Source organism: Pleurodeles waltl, chromosome 10, assembly GCF_031143425.1.
Source record: "Pleurodeles waltl isolate 20211129_DDA chromosome 10, aPleWal1.hap1.20221129, whole genome shotgun sequence".
NCBI lineage: Eukaryota > Metazoa > Chordata > Amphibia > Caudata > Salamandridae > Pleurodeles > Pleurodeles waltl.
Window position 1 is genome coordinate 523,082,012 of NC_090449.1, and position 6,085 is coordinate 523,088,096.

Genomic DNA, 6,085 nt, shown 5'->3' on the forward strand with positions numbered 1-6,085 from the left:
CTACTTATGAGTCTCGCAAGCAAAACGCATGTGCAAGAGCATGAGATGCAGGCTCAACCCTAAAAATGGTGTTCCATGTGGGTTGGGGCATTGGGCCTCCGGCAGTGAGTGCATGCCCGACTTCCCAAGGGGAGCCTGTGCAGGTGCGATTGAGAGCAGCAGGCTCTGGGCGGTAGGCTTGGTGAGCAGAAGAGAGCTGAAACTGCAGCCTTTTCTGCAAACGGTCATACTACCCTGAATGTGCCTGATCTCAGAAACTAAGCAGGGTCGGGCCTGGTTAATACTTGGATGGGAGACCACCTGGGAATAACAGGTGCTGTAGGCATTTTGCCTCTTGCAGACACTAGGTGCTGCACATCTTGCTTGCTAATTTCATTTTCCACTTTTTATTTCCTGCACTCTTTTTTTCCTGTCTCAAAAAAAGAAATAAAAAAGAACAGCAATAACACTAAAATACACACTTTCCAAAGGAAAACTTACAATTATTCTGCACTTTACACTCTGCCCAAGCTGAAGAACATTTGCTCCACGATGGGCAAAGGGATCCCTAGCAAAGGCTTTGCTTTCTTGCAGTAAGCATATGCGTGAGGTCTTGAGACCAGATCTCACTTCTTGTGATGTCATGTCCTGTCAGGTCATGGGTTGTGATTCCACTACCTGTGATTCCAGGTGCGATTTCACACGCTGTGGTATCATGTCCAGTGATGTCACTTGCATAGTGTCTAACTTGGTCAGTCCCCCAACTTATTTTCTTTAATACTTGTGCCGTGAATAAGCCTTAGCCCCCAAGAAATAGTGCTTGAGCCCACTATTGGCAACCAAATGGAAAAAATCAGCACAGCGTGTCGGAAATGTGATAAAAGGACGATGATGTATTCGGTATGGAAGAATGAAAGGAGTTGCAGACACCAGTGTAACAGAGTCCAAAGCAGAGCATTCCAGAAACAGGGAATAAAAAGAGGAAAGGTGCATACAATTACAGTTATTGTAAAAGCATTCCAAAGCATTTTCTGGCATTTCATGGCACTGTAACAGGTGTCATTAACTTAAAGATCCATTTATCGAGCACAGAAAGAATGGGTGAGCAGGGTGTGGGCAGAAGAAAACCTGTTCAACATAGGAAAACATCCCAGCAGAGAGCAAATTACTCACTGTTGCGTTCTAAGCATCAAATTACAGACCTTGGTATCTTTCAGTTTCACTTGTATTGTAAGAAGGGGCATTATTTTGCATGTTGTTTGAGAAAGGATTCCATGATGAAAGATCTGATTTTTTCAACAACTCCTAAATACTTTCTGTGGGACCCTGATTTGACAAAAGTAAATAAAAGACTGCCTGTAAGGCATGGCGAATATTTTGCAGATGGCACTTACAGAGTGACAGAGCCTCTCCATTAGGTGAAAAAAGTGCAAGAAGAGGGCTTGCCTTCCCGTTTTTTTCTGGATTTGTTAAAGTAGTGTAGAAGAGATATTTCTCCCAGCCAGAGTAAATGGAGGTGTCGCCACTCAGTGGGATAACGAAGAGAGAACTCCTGCATAGCAGCAACTAATCATCCTTGGGAGGGGAGAATGAATAGTGCTGTTCAGAAGCAGTGTCTCCCATGGTGACTCCTCCTTGTCATGTCCTCAGGAGGGGTCCAAGGAGGCGAAGCACATGCTGTGTCAGGTCAGGTTTGTCCATTGTAATTGAGTGTGTGAGAGGGGCCGTCTGATAGTCGTGCTAGGTTGGGGAGGGGCTGCTGCAGCGTGTGAAGATGACAGAATCGGACGTAACCCAGAGCATTTTAATTAGAGGAGTTCATAAGCATTTTCAATGCAGCGCATCACACATTTGCTCGAATTAGAGCTATTACCGTTGAAAACTCCTAACTGGACTTTTCTTGCCACACAAAAGAAAAGAAAAAAAAAACGCAGCACGATCACGCTGGGGTTTACATACCGCGATTGCGCTGCGTTTTTTTTTCATTTGTGTGGCAAGAAAAGTCTGGTTAGGAGTTTACAAAGCTGGGGGTGGGGTGGGGGAATGCAATGCTCTCGTGTTTGCTTGAGTTAGAGCTCCTAGCGTTGTAAACTACTGAGTCGACATTTCTTGCCACACAGACTGAAAATAAAGAGAGCGAGAGCAAGCTGGCCGTTGAAAAGCCCCCCTCTGCTGTTTGTTTATGTTTACAGAGGGAGCTTGTGGGGCGGAGGGACTGAACAAGCACCCACACTGTTGAGGTGGAACAGGCAAATGCCCCAAAAAAGTCCCTTACAGAAGAGATAAACAGGACATAGCATAATTACACAGTATTTTGTGCTGCTCCCAAAGTGAAAAAAGGCAGGACAAAGAGGCAGAACTGAACACTAGCAAGCAAGGATTTTCGAAGGACATTGGAACCAACAGATCAAAATGCTGGAACTCACTCTATTGTATACTTTACTATACAGCAGGTCGAACGCTAACGCTCGACCTAAAAACTGCTTTATTGAAAAGCAGTCACAGACATGGTGGTTTGCTGTCCGCAGCAGGCCACCATCCCTGTGAGGGCCGCCATTCGCAAGGGGGTCACAAATTGCGACCCACCTCATGATTATTCATTGTGAATCGCAGATAGTGTCAGGGACACCATCCAACATTCGGATTTGCGACTCGCAAATTGATAGTCGCTCTGACTCGCAATTCGCGGGTCGCAAATGTGAAAGTTGCTACATGTGGCCCCATGTCTCTTATCTCCTTATCATTGTTAAGAATGTATGAGCAACAATGCTCAGAGTTAATCATTTTACAGACTCCACCGTCTTTCGCCAAAAGGATGTCTAAAGCAAGCTGATTCTGAAGCGTCATAGCTCTATCGCAGCTAATTCAGTATCTATCAGGGGTATTGCCCCTGTAAAATTTGCGAGCGTGTTATCCACAATAGTAGACAACTTTCGTACCTTGATCAAATTCAGAATGACTCCTACTGAAGAAATCACTGCACCGAAGATATCTCCCACAACTGCTGAAGAGGTTTCCGTCCTCTGTCTCTTATGATGTAATTCAGTCAATTTCAGTAACTTCTTTAGGTCATCTATCTGATAAATCTTTGGGAAAACTATCCCCAAATAACATGTCCCATACCATCCTCTTGGAAGGCGGTAATAAGCATTAAGACCACAAATATAATAGATACCAGGAATCGCAGGGTCCTGAGCATTCAACATAAAAGTCCACTTACTTGGAAACAAAAACACATGCCTAAATTCACTAATTTCAACACAAATAGTGTCAGTGCGTGACTTTGGCCTATATATACAAAGCTTCCCTACGTGAAATGCATCTAATGCTAATTTCCCTTGCGCTTTAATTGTAGTGTAAGCATAATCATTCCTGTAAGTCTTTTTCTCTAAACCTTTTTCTAATTTTTCTTTTAATGCTTTTCTCCTGTCATAAGTATGCCCTATGAAGCTCTTCTCTAAAGGTGTAAGCAAGCATGTGAGATTGTTCTTATGTGCGTAAGCTGTTCTAAATGTTAGTGTAGGCTCAAAGAATCCTCTAACTAATACTATATCATGCTCTTTAGCTTCTTTACTCAAATATCTAATAATAGGAACAAACGAAAACGTAACATCATAGTTAGAATAAAAATACTGTATATGCTATTGAATAGAGAACCTTGCTAGTAGCTGTGGAACGTAACTCCTTCCTCTACTGGTGAAGGAATTTGCGTACACACAAGACACTCCTTTGCATCCATCGTTTCAACATACTCACTCAAAAGATGATAGAAGACATAAGAAGAAAGTTCTCCTTGTGCATTAGTATAATCAGGGAAATATTTTTCATCTAACTTAGACTCCTCCAAAGATGTTAGTGTAGTAGTCTCAGGAGAATAAGTTTGAATGGTTAATTTCGCATCAAGAACAGACATTCCCACAATCACCACTATAAACAAGATTCCACCATAATTGCCGATCCAACCCTCATATATCTACAGCGCCTAGCATTTCTACCTTGATTATTTAACTCAGCCATAATCTGTAAAGAATCCAAAAGCATAAGTAACTCTTATATAAAGTGCAATAAAAATCAAAAAGAAAAATTCTTCTCTCACAGTTCAGTCTTACACTCAGGATCCCCTTTTCCTTTGACAAAAATCGCTTAGCTGCTTGTCACATCTGGGTTTCAATGTCAAATCAGGTTATCAATGTCTCTTCCGGTTTATTTCTCAACAGTCTTTATGGTTTCTCCAGATTAGCTCAACAATTCAGTTTCCTGATCACCTTCAGGTTACATTAAAGTACAGACTCAGAACTTCTCTATCAAAAGAAAAAGACATAAACTCATGTTGCCATTCATTTGGAGTTGCAGATGCCCATTCAGGACCTGCATAACGCCGACTTGCTATTCTCTTTCCTTTCAACTTTCGATCACCACTTAGTTCTCCTACACTCAATTCTTCTTTTCTCGAAGTGTCTACTTCTTCCTCTATTGTTTCATTTATGACCAATTCCTTTCTTTTCCCTAATTGTCACTCAGGCCAATTGTCTCCTTTTCTTGTTTATTCTGTCAATATTCTTCTCAGAATTGGACTCTTCTCCTTCTATTTCTCTATGGTGTTTTCTCTTGATGGACTTGCAATGGGCTCAGGAGGAGTCGTATCACCTTGACCTTGATCCATCTCGACTCTTCCCCCCTCTTGGTCTGACACTTGCTCTGTCTGCTTTTCAGCACCGTCTGCTTCTGGGAGAACCTCTGCTGAGCTAGGCTCTCCTGCTGTATCTGTTGAGATTGATTCTTCCGCACCCTCGTGTAATTCTTCACTCTTGTCTCTTACAGGGGTAATAGAACCATCTTACACATGCTCTGGTTCAACTTCAGGTTCTCTTGGCTCTTTTTCTGGTTCAGGTACGGCAACCTGTTTTGCTGTTGTTGGTGCTGTCAACAACACTTTTTCATGATCCTGCGAACATACCACTCTCTTTGTATGGCTCACGTGTATCCAGTTTGGGAGTCCTGCACACTTCACAGCTGTTGTAGTTATCAGGACCACCTGGTAAGGACCTCTCCAGCATGGCTCCAAGCACGTCTTGCGAACATGTTTTCAGACAACGACCCAGTCTCCGGCTCTCAGATTGTGCCCTGGATCGTGGATGGGTGGCAGGATAGTGGCCTGCACCTGCTGAGAGAAAGAGCGAACCACATCAGCCAGGCCCTTGCAGTAGTCCAATACCATATAATCTGTAATATTCACAAGTGCATTGGCTGGAACTGCTGGCAATCTCATTGCTCTTCCCATGAGGATCTCATGGGGCGACAATCCTGTCTTACTGTCAGGTGTATATCTCATCGACATCAACACCAAAGGCAAAGCATCTGCCCATTTCAGATTGGTAGCTGCACACATCTTTTCAGTTCTTGATTTCAGAGTACCATTCATCTGTTCCACAAGTCCTGATGCTTCAGGGCAATAGCTACAAATCAACTTCTGCTCGATATTTAGTGCTGCACATAAGAGTTTAATCACCTCGTTATTGAAGTGAGTTCCCCTATCTGATTCTAAAGAGATCGGAAACCCGAAACATGGTATCAACTCCCTAAGTAACAACTTTGCTACTGTGAGATTGTCATTCCTTCTTGTAGGATATGCTTCAATCCAGTGACTAAAAATGCACACAATCACCAACACATACTTCAAACCTCCACATGCAGGCATCACAATTAAATCCAGTTGCATTCTGCTGAATGGTCCTCCTGCTCTTCCAGTGTGGCTCAAATTCACCACTGTCCCTTTTCCCACATTTAGCTGCTGACAAATTATACAGCGATGACATACTGCCTCTGCTGCCTGTCTAAATTTAGGATTGAACCAGTATATCTTGAACAATCAAACCATGGCATCTCTTCCAATGTGTGCCTGGCCATGGTAATATCTGGCCATTTGAGACAATAAACTATTTGGAAGACACATCTGACCCTCTTCAGAAACCCAGATTTGATCAGGACGTTGGATATATTTTAATTTAATTCAGAGTCGTTTCTCTTCTTTGTCAACATTACTTTCCAATGTTTTTAATTCTTCCAAAGTATGGATCACTTTTAATGCAAAACGTGTACATGGGTT

At 42.7% G+C, this 6,085-nt stretch overlaps 1 pseudogene; it reads left to right on the plus strand.

The window, feature by feature from the left end:
* The first annotated feature begins 216 nt into the window (after positions 1–216).
* On the plus strand, positions 217–325 carry LOC138262531 (5S ribosomal RNA; annotated as a pseudogene).
* The last annotated feature ends 5,760 nt before the right edge of the window (positions 326–6,085 follow it).